Genomic DNA, 17,149 nt, shown 5'->3' with positions numbered 1-17,149 from the left:
AGGGCTGATTGGTCAGGGATGAAATCATAGGGAGTTGAAGCTTTCTCCTTGCACTGAGTCAGTTCCTGAGTCAGGGGCCACAAGATCAGATGAGCCAGTTTATGTAGGGGATTGGTCAGGGTGGTTGGAGAAATTATAAAAATTATAAAGATAGTTATAGGAGATAGACACAAACCTTCTTGGAAGGCCGGGGAGGTTGCATAGCTTCTGTAAAAGATTTGGCTGAAGATAGCCTAGTCCTCTTTACCTTTAGTTGATAGCAAAGAAGCAAATAACAAGAGACTGTGGGAAGTTTTATCTAAATAGCTTGTTTACTCTCATTGTCCTAAAACCAACCTTTAATCATTCACAGGCAGGATGGCTCTTTCCTGGGGAGGGCAACCAGATTAACTGCCCACAGGTGTGTTGATTCAAAGCCTTTGTCATTAAATCTGTGCTGAATAAATGCTGGTAGGGCCAGCTAGTAAAGGTGCACAACCGCCACAACTGTCTGTGTGGCCCGGCCCTATAGCTGCTCTTTCACTGAGTATCGGTGTCTATGTTATTCATCTGTCATGCAGCTGGGGTCTGTGGGTCAGAACCTGGCAAGTTTATTGATTTGGGTGGTGCCAGCTGATCCATCAAGTGCAGGGTCTGAAAAATAAGCACTGATCTCAGGAGCAGTTTAGGGAAGGTCAGCATTTTGTAACCTCCAGCTGCATGACTCCTAAACCATAATTTCTGCTCCGTGGCTAATGTTAGTCCTACATAGGCAATCTAGTCCCCAGGCAAGAAGGAGGTCTGCTTTGGAAAGGGCTGTTACCATTTTTGCTTAAACTAGAAACTACAAACTAAGTTTATCCCAAAGTTAGTTCAGCCTATGCCCAGGAATAAACAAGGACAGCATGGAGGTTAGAAGCAAGATGGAGTCAGTTAAGTTAGATCTCTTTCACTATCTCAGTCATAGTTTTGCAAAGGTGGCTTCATCAGTTTGCTAAGGTTGCAGTAACAGACTACCACAATCTAGGTGGCTTAAATGAAAAATTTATTCTTTCACAGTTTTGGAGCATAGAAGACACAAATTAAGGTGTCATCAGGGCCATGTTCTCTCCAAAACTTCTAGAGAAAGATTATTCCTTGCCTCTTCCAACTTGTGGTGGCCCCAGGCATTTTTTTGCATCATGTGAGCATAACTTCAATCTCTACCTCATCATGGCATTTCCTCTGTATGTATGTCTACACATTCTTTTAAAGCCATCTGTCATATTGGATTAAGGACCTGCCCCACTCAAGGATGACATCATTTTAACCAGTTACAACTAAAATCACCCCATTTGCAAATAAAGTCACATTTTGATGTACTGGAGATTAGGCTTTCAACGTATTTTGGGGGAGGACACAATTCCACTGCAAACACCACCCTAGGAGCTTAATATTGTTTTCTTCATTTATAAAGAAGATCTCTAGTTTTCTTATATTGTCTTTAAAATAGGTATAACAATAGTTAACACAGGATTGTTGGGAGCAAGATGAGATATTATGTAACTGGTGAATGATATCCAGTTTTTTGGTGTGATGAACAAAGAATTGGACAAAACCCACAAACAAAGCAAGGAAGGAATGAATGGATTTATTGGAAATGAAAGTACACTCCACAATGTGGGAGAAGCCCCAAACATAAGGACCAGAATTTTGTGGAGTTTAAATACCCTCTAGATGATTCCATTGGTTACTTGGGTGTACGCTGTATGTAAACGAAGAGGATGAAGTATAGTTACAAGTTATTTACTTGGCCTATGGCCTACCTACCGAGAGGATATTTCCTGTCATAGCTTTCCTGTCATCAGCCTTAGGTTCCCTGCCTCCAGACCCTGTTTTCCTGTCTCAATTGGATGTAAAACATATAGCGCTTTGCCTAATGTGTAGTAATGTTCATTATATTGCATTTGTTATTATTAATAATATAAAATAAGTTTGCTTATTAAGGACACCATTGTCTAGAAAAAGTGAGGGCTTTGTAATCAGACAGAACCCCAACACCACCCAGCTGGAAAGGTATTTTAGGGAAGAGATGAAAAGATAATTTGAAATAATTATTGGTATCTTTTTGCAACTGACAAGTTCTATAACTTTGGGCAACTAACTTAACCTCTCTGTACTTAGCTTCCCTCCTCTGCAAGATGGGGGATAATAGTAGTCATCTACCACACAGAAATGTGAGTGTTTGATGACTTAATAAATCCAAAAGGCACCACCTGGTAAAGAATAAGTGCTCTGTGGCTGTTAGCTGTTAATACAATCATTATTACTGTTATTATTGTTATTACTATTCTCAACACAATAGTCTCGTTTTCTTCTCTCATTAGCAACTGAATTCTGAGGAGGAAAAGAATATGGGAGAGAAAATGTAAGGAGTTAAAACTCCTATACAACCTAACAAATATGTCTGAGTCTAGAAGTTTATAATTACTAGAATTTTTTATGAGACAAGATCTTATTCTGTCACCCAGGCTGGAGTGCAGTGGCATGATCTCAGCTCACTGCAGCCTTGACCTCCCTGGCTCAAGTGATCCTCCCACTCAGCCCCCCAAGTAGCTGGGACTACAGGCTCATGCCACCACACCTAGGTAATTTATTGTAGATATGGGTTTTCACCGTGTTGCCCAGGCTGCTCTTGAACTCCTGAACTCAAGCCATCCTCCTACCTCAGCCTCCCAAAGTGCTAGGATTACAGGTGTGAGTCACTGTGCCCAGCACTCTAATTTTTATGAAATAATATAAAATTTTATGTGTTACTTATTAGTCATTATATAACAAATTACCTCCAAAACTTTGCCACTTGAAACAACACACCTTTTTTCTCTCACAGTTTCTGTGAGTCAGGAATCCAAGCACAGGTTATCTGGTTTCTCTCTTTCACAGTGTCTTACAAAACTGCAGTCAAGTTAATGGCAGGAGGTATGGTCTCATCTGAAGGCTGAAATGGGGAAGTAGCGATTTCCAAGATGACATATATATTTTGATGAGATTCAGTTCCTTAAGGGTGGTTGGACCAAAGTCCTCAGTTCCTTGCTGACTTTTTGCTGGAGACTGCCCTCCATCCTTTGCCACATGAGCCTCTTCATGACTCATTTGTTGTTTTTAAAGCCAACAAGAGGGAGTCTAATACAATGGAAGTTACACCTTTTGTAACCTAATCACAGAAGTGGTATCCTCTCAATATTGTCATATTCTGTTGGTTGGGGGCAAGTAACTCAAGTGGAGACGGTTATAACAGGCGGTAAATATGAGGAGGGGGGACTGTTGAGGGCCATTTTAGAGTTGTTCCCTACCCCCAAATTGCTCTCTCTTCATCTCTTTTTCTTTCCTCCCTCCTTTTCTTATTATCTGTTGGTCTACTTAGTTCTACTTTTTACTGAAACTCTGACTCTATCTCCATATGATGTGATGTACTCGGCCCCAAATTTTTCAGTCTAGCCTATACCTGATACTTGGTAAGTGCTCAATAGATGTTTGAATTCAATTTAAATTTAAAGCATAAAAGAACATTTTAAAAGAGTCAATTTTATCAACCACCTTAATATAATCATGATGTTGGTTATATTTATCTAATCGTAAACATTTACTTAGTTCCTCTTACTCTGTTAATACATATCTATAATAATTCTAGGTATTCGAAAACTTTCTTTTCTAATAAATATAAATTTTGGCATTTTATTTATTTAACATGAAAAATGTTTGAAATAATTTTTTACTGGCCTTTATAATTGTTAAACTGGCCACCTAAGAGTTTGTCAAGTTGACAGACCCAACTTTGAACATTGAACAAGCTCAAATAAGATTGCAAAAATGTCCTTGTGCAGATACATTTTTTTTTTCCTTTCTAGTTTATTTCCTTGAGTTGATAATAGAAACAACTGGTCCAGAATTTTGAAGCTTTATTTTAATATCATATACGTTTATGTTCATTGACCAGACCCAATTTGTAATGGTTTGAACTTGTATGGATAGTCAGAGGTCAGAAATAATAATGTTATTGCCCAGAGAAAATTCCCTGTGCAGTGCTAACAACCTCAACTCAGCTCAATGCTAAATGAGGGCTGCTGGGAAAATTTTTCATAGGCATATTTTCTGCCAAGCCCTGAATCTCAGCCCCAGTCCCAGATCTCCTGCTCCTCTTTGCTCCAGTATTTCAACCAGCTTTCCTCTTTATAGTTGCTACCATTAACCACTCCATCAACTGGCATCTGTAAGACTGCCGGGCCACAGACAGAGAAACAGTCTCCTTTACCCAACCCCTCACCTCCACCCAACGTATTATTTTCATGTCACTGCGTATCTATTCTTCTGTTTTATTTTGAAGAATAGGAAAATGTTATTGCTTTTTAAAAATACAATACATAAGCCTGGGCGCAGTGACTTATGCCTGTAATCCCAGCACTTTGGGAGGCTGAGCTCCCCTGACCTAGCCACTCAGTCAGACTTGACCAGCCCTCCTACCTGCTGCCCTTGTGGACCCTTTGTCCAGGGAGATTGTCATCATGATCATCATCATGGTGATTACTAGCATTTATTGATTCCTTACCATGTTCTAAGTACTTACATAGTTTGACAGTACTAGTTATTATAAACAATAAACCCTTAAATCTCAGTGGCTTAATACAATTAAGGTTTTTGTGTTTGTTCAGCATCCCAAATAGATGTTTTTGATTGATGGGTGGCTTTATGAGAAGTAGTGCAGGCTGGGCGTGGCGGCTTATGCCTGTAATCCCAACACTTTGGGAGGCCAAGGCGGGTGGATCACTTGAGGTCAGGAGTTCAAGACCAGCCTGGCCAAGATGGTGAAACCCTGTCTCTACTAAAAATACAAAAATTAGCTGAGTGTGTTGGCATGCGCCTGTAATCCCAGCTACTCGGGAGGCTGAGGCAGAGAATTGCTTGAACCTGGGAGGCGGAGGTTGCAGTGAGCCCAAATCGCACCACTGCCCTCCAGACTAGGTGACAGAGCAAGGCTCTGTCTCAAAAAAAAAAAAAAAAAAAAAAAAACAATATGTAAGAAATCATTGATAAGCTGGATTTCATTGAAATGAAAAACTTCTGCTCTGTGAAAGACAATGTCAAGATAATGAGACTACAAGCCAAAGACTGGGAGAAAATATTTGCAAAAGACATATCCAATAAAGGACTGTTATCCAAAATATATAAAGAGCTCTTAAAACTCAACAATAAGAAAACAGCCCAATTAAAAAAATGGGCTGAAGACTTTAATATACATGTCACCAAAGAAGACAGACATGGCAGATAGGCATGTGAAAAGGTGCTGCACATCAAGTGCTGACAAGGATTCAGAGCCACAGGAACTCTCATTCATGGCTGGTAGGAATGCAAAATGCGCAGCCACTTTGGAAGGTGGTTTGGCAGTTTCTTACAAAACATTACAAATGTACTGTTTTGTTTGTTTGTTTGTTTGTTTTTTAGATAACAACTGTTATTGAAGTTTAGAGCAGCAGCGTAGGTCCCGCTGTCTGTAGAGCAGGGCTACTGCATAGGCAGTGTGTCCAAGGTAGCAGCCCTGCAGATGTATTTATACCCACTTTTAATTACATGAAAATTAAGGGGTGATTTATGCAGAAATTCCTAGGATAAGGCTAACTTCTGGTTCATGGGATCATTGCCATGGAAAAGGATGGTAACCTTTAGGTGTTGTCATGGCAATTATGAACTGACATGGCACACTGGTGGGCATGTCTTGTGGAAAATGGCTTCTGCCTGACCCTGTTTTAGCTAGTCCGCAGTCTGGTCCAGTGTCTGAATCCCCACCTCCAGAGCTGAATCTCACCTCCTACCTCAATGGCACTTTGGTGGGCACATCTTACGGAAAGCTGCTTCTGCCCTAGCCCTGTTTTAGCTAGTCCTCAATCTGGTCTGATGCCTGAGTCTCCGCCTCTGGGGTTGAGTCTTAACCTCCTACCTCCCTGTTTTCACTGACTGACACACTAAGTCATTTCTAGCCCACTAAGCCCAACCATCCTTACATCTGTCCTAGCAAAATACTGCATTCCTTTCATGTCCTTTAAATCATAGTCTTACCATGTGATCTTGCAATTGTGCTCCTTGGTATTTGTCCAAAGGAGTTGAAAACATATATCCACACAAAAACCTGCACATGGATATTTATAGCAGCTTTATTCATAATTGCCCAAACTTTAGAGCAACCAATATGTCCTTCATAGGTGAATGGATAAATAGCTTGTGGTACATCCAGACAATGTACTACGTTGAGCAATAAAAAGAAATGAGCTTCGAAACCATGAAAATACATGGAGGAAGCTTAACCTATTAGTAAGTAAAAGAAGGCAGTCGGCCGCTGTGGCTCATGCCTATAATCCCAGCACTTTGGGAGGCCGAGGTGGGTGGATCACCTGAGGTCAGGAGTTCAAGGCCAGCCTGTCCAACATGGGTGAAACCCCATCTCTGCAAAAATACAAAAATTAGCCGGGCACGATGGCGGGTGCCTGTAATCCCAGCTATCCAGGAGGCTGAGGCGGGAGAATCACTTGAACCTGGGGGGCAGAGGTTGCAGTGACTCAAGATCGTGCCACTGCACTCCAGCCTGGGTGACAGAGTGAGACTGTCTCAAAAAAAAAAAAAGGTCAATCTGAAATCTACATACTGTATGATTCCCACTGTGTGACATTCTGGAAAAAGTAAAACTGTGAAGAATAAAGATTCCAGGAGTTTCCAGGTTTCCAGGAGTTGGGAGCAGGGGATATGGATGAATAGGTGGAGCACATGGTATTTTTAGGGCAGTGAAAATACTCTGCATTTGATGCAGAGTACACATGGTAGATACATGTCATTATACATTTATACAAACCCGTAGAATATTCAACACCAGCACTGATTACTATGATAAATTACGGACTTCACGTGGTTATGATATGTCAGTGTACGTTCATCAATTGTAACAAATGTACCACTCTGTTGGGGATGTTAACACCAGGGGAAGCTATGTGGCAGGTGGGTGGGTGGGGGCACGAAAATAGAGAAATTTTCTGTGCCTTCTTTTTCTGTGAACCTAAAGGTGTTCTAAAAATAGTCTTTAAAAAACAATACAAGTGGCCGGACGCGGTGGTTCAAGCCTATAATCCCAGCACTTTGGGAGGCCGAGACGGGCGGATCACGAGGTCAGGAAATCGAGACCATCCAGGCTAACACGGTGAAACTCTGTCTCTACTAAAAAAATACAAAAAATTAGCCAGGCGAGGTGAGGGGCGCCTGTAGTCCCAGCTACTCGGGAGGCTGAGGCAGGAGAATGGCGTGAACCCGGGAGGCGGAGCTTGCAGTGAGCTGAGATCCGGCCACTGCACTCCAGCCAGGGCGACAGAGCAAAATTTCGTCTCCAAAAAAAAAAAAAAAAAAACCAATACAAGTGAGCACACATTTACAAGAAAGAATCAAAACAGTACATACTGTAGAATATGAAAAATCTCCCCTCATTCTATTTCCCAACAATAATTTTCCTTTTCAATTTTGTGCAATCTGGCTGCCGTCTTTTCTCAATGTTTTATTAAGGAAGATTTTAAGTACACACAGGGAGAGAAAATGGTATAATAAATCTCTATGTATTCATCACCTAGCAATAATTGTTGTCAATATTTTGCCAACTTTGCTTCAGCTATTGCGTATCTGCAATTTGTTTTTCTGTTGCTAGAGTCTTTTAAAGCAAATCCCAGATACAGCATTATATTATTCTTTCTGTAAATATCCCAGTGTATATTGCACACAGTTTTTTTTTTTAACATAAGCTCAACATCATTATCACATCTAGCATTTCATATTCAAATTACCTTAACTGCTTCAAAAATATCTTTCATAGTCTGTATATTTAAATACGGATCAAGGCCGGGTGTGGTGGTTCACGCCTGTAATCCCAGCACTCTGGGAGGCTGAAGTGGGTGAATCACTTGAGGTCAGGAGTTCAAGACCAGCCTGGCCAACATGGTGAAACCCTGTCTCTATTAAAAATATGAAAATTAGCCAGGAGTGGTGGTGCATACCTGTAGTCCCAGCTACTTGGGAGGCTGAGGCAGGAGAATAGCTTGAAATGGGAGGCAGAAGTTGCAGTGAGCCAAGATCATGCCTCTACACCCCAGACTGGGTGACAGAGCAAGACTCTGTCTCAAAAAAAAAAAAAAAAAAAGAATAAATACATATAAAAATATAAATAAATAATATGGATCAAAATGTCTATATGGTGTTCTTTTAATCTATAATAGTTCCACACTTTAATTTTGCCCATGTTGTTATTTGTTGAAGATGTCGGCTCATTTGTCCTTTAGAACTATTCAGATTACAGATTGAACTAAGTGCTTCCTCATGGTGTTAATTTGTTCCTCTTTTTTAGGGATTCACCACCTGTTTTTGTCTTATAGGCTCCTTTTGTAGAATGAAGACTATAACCCCTTTTCTCAGAAAAATGTTTTAAAATAAAATAAAATACAAAAGACTACAAAAGAAATAAATTAGGTCAATACATAATTATCAAAATATTTTAAAAGTATGATACAGTAATATATGTACATCTTTATTCATGATAAGATCTAGTAGAGAGTCTATCATAATTCTAAGTTGGATCAACCATAAGTATTTTGAGATTTGTAATAACTGTAATGTGATAGAAGTACATGTGAGTTTCATTATGTCAGTCATAGGAAATGTTAATACTACTATATTTTGTTAGTGGCATTCATAATTTAAGGAAATAGTAAATTGCAATAATAAGATACTAAAAATAAAGGTACTTTTTTTTCCGTATACAAGTCTGCAGACCCTCAAATTCTGTCTGTCATCCAAGGAGTACCACCTGAATTACACAGGATTGCCGTGTGCATCTTATAGAATCATATCAGAGGCACTTAATGCCTGTTGTACTACTTTTAGTCACATTAAGTTTGATCAGCAAGTTCAGAACCTATCAGTCCAATCCATTCATTAGAAATTTTCTCATTAGCCTTTCTCTTAGTAGTTTTAGGATTCATTGATGATAGTTGTCTAGATCTATTCTTTTATTAGAAATTATGAAATGGTAATTTTGTGATTCTGTCATTATTACTGCTCTTATTACCTGCAATATTTCCATAAAAAATGTGATTACCCTGAAATCCAGTTCAAAGCATGGCTGATAACTTCATTCTTTTATCAATTTTTAGAACAATATGTTTGTCTCCTAGCAGTCTCTAATAGTAACTGATGAGCTTTGTTAATTTGGTTTTTATTTGTTTCTTGGTTTTGGTTTGGCTTTGGTTTCAGTTTTCAGAACATTATGAATTAATGGAAGTTTATTTGTTTGATAAATGTCAATCAATTGCAATTATTATTGTTTTCCTTGTTCGAATTGTTTAATGTTAGGCCAATGTGATTCTCTTTAAGTTGGTTTGTATGTCCTTTTGAAATGACTTCATTAGTCCTGACCTTGTTTTTTGTTACAACAAAACATCCCAGGCTCAGCTTGTACCATACTTGTTCCAGACTTGGATTCAGGAATTTTTCCAAGTATCCTTTGTTCCTTTTAATGAAAAATAGCATTTAGAAACCAGAATCTGGGCAATAGGGGTATTTATTGCCTAGTACATTATCATTATGTCTAGGCCTTTTCAGTAGGCAGAGCTATGAAATGTTTTTATTTTTTCAAAGAGAAAAACAAGTTGTAAGTTTTTATGATTTCCAACTGAAATTTCAGTTTACATAATTTTTCATAACTCTTTTTAATACCTGAATTAGTTGTCTGTAATGCTGAAAAAGCTTAGTTCCCAATCAGAGTAACATAATGGCTTACTTGCTATAGCCCACAACAGACAGGTTATTATTTCAAAATAGGAATACCAATTATGTCAGTCCATTTTGTGTTACTATAAAGTGGTATCTGAGACTGGGTAATTGATAAGGAAAAAAGATTTATTTGGCTCACAGTTCTGCAGGCTGTACAAGCATGGCACCAGCATCTGCTTAGCTTCTAGTTAGGCTTCAGGAAGCTCTTAGTCTTGATGGAAGGCGGTGGAAGAGTAGGTGTATCACATGGCAAGAGAGGGAGCAAGAAAGGGAGAGGGAGGGAGGTCCCAGACTTTTTAACAATCAGATCTCGAAGTAACTCATTATCACAGGGAGAGCACCAAGCCATTGATGAGGGATCCATGCCCATGACCCGAACATCCCACCTCCTACCTCATCCCACCTCCAACACTGGGGATTACATTTCAACATGAGATTTGGAGGGAACAAACATCCAAGCTATATCACCAATATTACAGCTAGTGATAAGACCGTTACATCTAGATTTGCAGATCGTTTGTGTTTGTTCAGCATCCCAAATAGATGTTTTTGATTGATGGGTGGCTTTATGAGAAGTAGTGCAGGCTGGGCGTGGTGGCTTATGCCTGTAATCCCAACACTTTGGGAGGCCAAGGCAGGTGGATCACTTGAGGTCAGGAGTTCAAGACCAGCCTGGCCAAGATGGTGAAACCCCGTCTCTACTAAAAATACAAAAATTAGCTGGGTGTGGTGACACACCACTAAGCTGTAAAATCAAAATACTGCATTTAAAAGCCACTCTAAATATTTATGTTCTCTATACAGCTATATCAACACTTTGATGTAGAGTTATAGATATTTTTTCAGTCGGTATATAATTTGTAGAGATTGTTTTTTTCTTTTGTGATTTAAAGAAAAAGTATGTAAAACTTTTGTGTGGTGCAAAGCTAAAACTTAGAAGATATACTGCAAAACTCTGGCTTCTATTCTTATCCCTGGATTTTATATATATATATGTATAATATATATATAAATATATATTATATGTATTATATGTATATAATATATGTGTGTATGTATATATATAGTACTCCCTTCTTTTCTATACAAAAGAGAGCACTTTAAACACTGCTCTGAGCTGGACATGGTGGCTAACACCTGTAATCCCAACACTTTGGGAGGCCAAGGAAGATGGATTGCTTGAGCTCAGGAGTTCGAGACCAACCTAGGCAACAGAGAGGCCCAGTCCTATTTAAAAACAACAGAAAACCTTAAACATTGTTCTGCACATTCATTTTTTCCATTTAGTAAAATATATTTGTGATTACTACAATCACATACAATATTATTCTACTTCATTTTTAAGTACATAGTACCCGACTGTTTGGATGCTTCATAGTTTTTCCACCAATTACCTATTGATTGTCCATAGACTACTATGGTAAGAGATTTATTGCTGATTACTGTGACATAATGGGCAGAAGCAACAAAAATTAAATATTCGATTTCCAGAATTTATAACTACCTTAACTTGAATCTCTAGCAACGTAGCAGAGTGGGAGGCAGCCTAATATTGTGGAAGAGTGCTTAGAATTAAGGAAGGTCACAATGGCAATCCAGGTGTTCTTGGATCCCTGAATTTCCCTTTGTGAGCTTCCATTTGCTCATCTTTAAAAAGCAGTAATGAAACGTACCTCTCACTGTTAGGATTTATAGAGACCAAAGGGCATAATGTATGCAAATCAAGTAGCAGAACATCTGGCCTGGAATATGTGCCTGTAAAATTGTAGCTATTGTTAATATTAATTTTACTGATAGCCTCAATGTAAGACAGGCAATCTCTGATGAGTTTCAGCCCTTTTAGTTTTTGTTGAGTGGGCTCATTGATCCTTCTCCTGGCCCCTAGCAGCAGAGTTTACAGGGCAGAGGAGAGCTAATGGAGAAGTAACTCTTGAACATGTTCTCCAAAAGTAATGCCTACTAACATGTTTAAAGGTTGTCTTTTAACATGAGTATTTTAAACATTTTGTTAAAAATAAGAAGTTAGAAATGTGAAAGCAAGACTATGAACCCCCAGGAAAGCGGTAAGAGAGTGGCAGCTTGTTTTCTAATGGTTCCCTTAACTGGCTAATGGTTCCTAGATGACTCCAGCCAATATTCATACCCTCCTGGATGTTTGAAACTGGCAATCTCCCACTGACCCCAAGGTGGGCTAGTATACCTTGTTGGCCTGCTCTCCTGCTTCAAATATGTTCAGGTGGGACAATCTGGGAGTCTTTATCTAAAGCAGGCCATTAGCATCTCAGAAGCCTCCAATTCCGTGTAAGCCTTGTCCAAGAATAATCGTTTCTGAGCATTTCCTCTTTGACTCCTAGCCTGAGAAGTGATTGGAAGGAGGAGGAAGGAATTGGGAAGGAACTAATCTTGGAATCTCTTCTTGAGGGGTGAGTTTTAAACAGAGTTTTTAAGAAAGTAAAACAACTTGATCCCAAGAAAGAGAAGGCAGTTCTCCTGTTAATGATCCATCGCAACTCCTTTGGACAGAAAAGGGGCTTTGGAGTCAGGCTTTGAATGCCTAATGACCTTCGACTGCGGTCTGTCACTTCTTGGAAACTCTGTTTTTTCAGCTGTATATTATAGTTGTAAAAAATTACGACATTACTTGTCCAAGGCACTGTTGTGAGGATTCCACGAGATCCACAGTGTCTTGCGTTTGGCAAAGAATAGAAGATTGGGAAATGTGGTTTTCTTTTCTATCTTCTCCGTTTTCCAAGCACTTTTCCTATCACCATCTTAAAAATAAAACTGCATTAAAAATAAGACTATGTTGTTAGAATAATACTAGTAATAGTAATAATAACAAGAACTGGCGTGTTTTGGGTGGCTACTAAGTGTCTGGCATGACCCTACATTTTATATATATTTATTTTGAGATGGAGTCTCACTCTCGTTGCCCAGGCTGGAGTGCAATGGTGCAATCTCTGCTTACTGCAAACTCTGCCTCCCAGGTTTAAGTGATTCTCCTGCCTCAGCCTCCCGAGTAACTGAGATTACAGGTGCCGACCACCACACCCAGCTAATTTGTGTATTTTTAGTGGAGACAGGGTTTCACCATATTGGCCGGACTGGTCTCGAACTCCTGACCTCAGGTGATCCGCCCACCTCAGCTTCCCAAAGTGCTGGAATTACAGGCGTGAGCCACTGCGCCTGGCCCATTATCTTAAATCTCAACAACTTTATATTGTCAGTGATATTAGCCTATTTTATACATAAAAAGCAGAGACTACTATGAGGAAGAAGCTTGTCTATGGTCACATGCAGGACTATGCTAGCCTGTAAGTTACCTTTTATATGAATTAGGAAGAGGAGCTCCTCTACTTGTATTCAATTGCATGAGCACAGGCATGGCAAGTGAAACAGGCTGGATTTAGTCCCCACCCGCCCTTTTGCCTTGTCACCTTTTTACAGAGCTCAACTTGTGTAACTATACAAAGAGGCCCTGGTTGCATGCCTAATTTTGACCAAACTGAATTTCACATCCAGATGTATATGAAGTTCAGACCACATCCCTTCCATTACCACCTTGGAATTTTTTCTCTTCCTGTCTCCTTTAAGATCCTGCTGCATCAATTATCTTTTCTCTCTGCCATATCTTCAGCATCTCCTCCATCTCTGTTTTTTCCCTCCCAGCCAACATGCCCCATCAGATCTCTACACTTGAGTACCACAAGGATTGAAACAAATTGTTATTCATATTTTTCCCCCTTGTGCCTAGCTGTAAACCTGGCACTGAATAGGCCTCAGCAAATGCTCTTTCAGAATTCTTTCAGTCATTGCACTAAGCTTCCTTGCATCATAGCTAGCTTTTACTGTTTCCCTGGCTTCCCTCAGTGCAAGTTGCGTTGCACAGTATGATCGTTCTTTGGCAAGGATCAGAACAGAGGTTTCCCCAGAGCAATCATCTTAAGTAGGCACTAGAGGGCAGCAGGAGATCACATATGACCTTTTTTTCAGCCTCCTATTACTGGCCACAGCCTGCCTTGTCTCAGGAGGAAGAAGTAGATGTTACCCTTCAATGCTGACTGATTCCTGATTCTGGCCAAGACACTGGCCACTACTAGGCTACTGGGCAGCGTCCGGGGTCCCTCTCCCACAGAGAGTGTGACCTGCCTCAGAAATTTAACTGCTTTCACTTGAAGACACGTATCCTCTTGCAAGTTATACTTTATCAAGCTGTGCCTCAGTTCTCCCATTTGTAAAAGGGGGCAACAATCCCTACTTTGTAGGATGATGGAGAACTGTATGAGATCATAGGTGAAAATGGGCTAGCACAACATATCTTGTTTTATTCCTAGAAGAGTTGGATGAGGAATTAGTATCCCCATTTTACAAATGAACACACTAAGGTTGGAGAGGTGAAGTGACTTGACTAAGATTTGAAATCAGGTGGTCTGACTCAACAGTTTTGGACTTATGCATTCAATTCTACCCTGGTCTACTATCTTCTTGTAGGTAGAAGACAGGTAATTTAAGGGGAAGTTTTTGACACTTAAACCATCAGGCAGGTTTCAAGGGAAGATTTACAGATTCAGACATGTACAAGAGTTGAATAATGCTAGGATGAATGCCAAGGGCTGGAACAAATGACCTCTGATGATGCTCTTGACACCCTAGCATTGGATATTTTTCATTAAGTTTAGTTTCTCATTTATCTTCTAATCCAATATTTAGGTACTAAAATCATTAGCATTTTTCAGATGAAGAAATGGAGACTTAGAGAGGTTAAGGTCTTGTTCCAAGGTCACCCAGCTAGAAAATGAAAAAGATGGAATTTAAACTCAAGCAAAACACTGTGCTATAGCTGCCCCTCTGTAATTGTGCTTATTACTTATACATTTAGGGGAAGAGCTTCCAAATTCACTTAGATTAGGAAATCAGTTGTCCTAGGGTTTGGCAGTTTTATAATTCTGTCTTCTTATTTTTGGAATCTCCACTGTTGCTTCTTTCCATTCCCCAAATGTATGTGTGTGTGTGTGCGCGCTTGCAATATGAACACAACACATACACCACAACATACACATACTCATACACATATACCTTCTCAGAAGCTACCCAAGAGTGCCCCACGGTTCCTGGAATAGGAATTTCATCTACCTAGTTAGTTGTTTAATTTTAGTATGACCCTACACCCCAACTAGAGACCAGGCATGAGTACTGTAGATAAGGCATCTAATAGTGTAAAGTGCCTAACTCTGGGCATGGGTCTGATGCTTAGAATGAGAAATGTGGTTCCCAGATGAGAAGTTAGTCTAAGTTTATTAGAGTGTTTCCACAGTGGAACTTGAGGCCTGGAAAGGTACTGATTTCCACATCTTTGGAAATGTCCAGGAATAAATTGGAGGATTATTTGGTGGTAAATGAAAAATTAGATGGGATTTCTGACCAGGTGACCTTCAGAATGCTTTCCACCCAGGAGACCCTATTAGCCCATGGAAATGGGTGAGGGAGGTTGGGGTCATTGCCTGGGGGTGGGAGGTAACGGGAAGACACAAATATTTGGAACGGATATGACTCATCCTGTAGGAGTGAAAACTGGTGCTGAAAGTTTTTCAGAGAGGAAATATGGGCAGTGGAAAGAGCAGAAAAACTGGGTAGAAATAGCTAGACTAGTTACTAGCTGTGTGACTTTGGTCATGTTACTTTACCTCTCTGATCTATCAAGTGTACATTAATAAAATAAAACGAAGACCAGCTGTCTTTGGGGCTGTGGTGATAAATTGGGATAGTTGGTCTGAAGTCTGATAAGTGTTGCACTAGTGGAGCAGGAGTCATATTTATGCATTCATCTATTCATTTGTTCAGATATTTACCTGCAGACTGTGTACATGATGTCCAACAGTGAACTCTGTGCTGGGAATGCAAATGTTCATTAACAATGGCCATGGTCATTGTTCTCATGAAGCTTATGGTATATTTGGAGAGAAATATATTCATTTAATTATTATATTAAATCAATAGAAATGTGACGTGTACTATAATGAGGATATAAACAGTTTAGTTCATGGTGCAAGTTGAGAATAGTCAAAATACAGTCTGTGAAAACATGTGTGCTCAAAAGTATATACATATGAGTTGATTCTGCCACTCTTTGTGATATGTTTACTGGGTTAATTTCCCTCTACCTCTAGATGAAAATCTTAGCAGACCACATCTAATCTATTATCACTTATGGAATAGGCAGCAGCACTATAGATATTTTACATTGCTGACATACGTTCAAATCAGGAATTAGGATTTCCAGTCCAATAGTTTAATCAAATCTTTTGACAAATAAAATCTCCCTATCTTTCCCAATAGGAGCATTAAGAGGTGGGATATGGTTGGCCTTCATACTCTTTCTTTACTTTGCACCTCTTCTTCCCCTTCCTTCCCAGTATAAGCAAAAAAAAAAAAAAAAAAAAAAAAAAAAAAAAGAGAGAGAGAGCAGTGGTCAGGATTAGGAAGGTCATACTTGCTTTAGAATTACTTTACCTGGCTTTGCAGTCTCTGGTCCTGGCATCTTTAAAAAGCTGGCCCTTTCCCTTGGGGGCTTGTTCAGGGGCTTTTCATCGGTCCCCATTGCTTGGGACTTCTCACAAAACCTGGAACAGTGCCATTTCTCTTTGGCTGGCTTCAGTGATCCCTTCCTACCTACTGTTTCTCTGGCTTCCTACCGCATGGAGATTCACTGTGGGGGACCCATCACTCTGTTAGATTCCTCTTGGGTAGAGCTTAAAACAGTTCCAGGCCAGTTCTTTCTTCTGTGTGACCCGTATACAGTTCAGAGGAAACAAGCATTTTTCACTGGGCAACCTCTGGGGGTTTGGGCAAATCCCCATGCAGCTCCTTCTGTTCTGTTGGTATAGGCCACTACAGCTTTTTCAGATGAAGATGGAACCTAGTCCATTTTCTTGCCAGTTGCTGAGAATATATCCAAGTTCTCCAAGTGGCACTCCTGAGGGTTCCTCTCACAAAACTTAGAGTTAGAAGATAGCATTTGACACTTGAGCTGCCTAGGGTGCTGAAGACTCCAAACATGGTAATAGTTCTTTGCAAAACAAAAACAAAAACAAAAAAACTTCCTTAAATCTCTTCTTGCAAATACAAAAATTAGCCAGGCATGGTGTCATGTACTTGTAGTCCCAGCTACTCAGGAGGCTGAGGTAGAATTGCTTGAACCCGAGAGGTGGAGGTTGCAGTGAGCCGAGATTGCGCCACTGCACTCCAACCTGGGTGACAGAACAAGACTCTATCCATCTCAAAAAAAAAAAAAAAAAGAAAAATCTTTTCTTGGTGCTTTCTGACCTCTCTTTTTTCTTTT

At 39.8% G+C, this 17,149-nt stretch overlaps 1 protein-coding gene across 4 annotated transcripts in view; it reads left to right on the top strand.

Moving 5' to 3' along the window:
* The window catches only part of ASTN2 (astrotactin 2), a 987,199-nt gene that overhangs the window by 749,214 nt on the left and 220,836 nt on the right, over positions 1-17,149 (top strand). The gene's annotated exons all lie outside the window — the stretch shown is intronic.

The sequence above is a fragment of the Chlorocebus sabaeus genome, chromosome 12, assembly GCF_047675955.1.
Source record: "Chlorocebus sabaeus isolate Y175 chromosome 12, mChlSab1.0.hap1, whole genome shotgun sequence".
Taxonomy (NCBI): Eukaryota; Metazoa; Chordata; class Mammalia; order Primates; family Cercopithecidae; genus Chlorocebus; species Chlorocebus sabaeus.
Note: the sequence above shows the minus strand (reverse complement) of the source record. Positions and strands in the feature narration are given on the sequence as shown.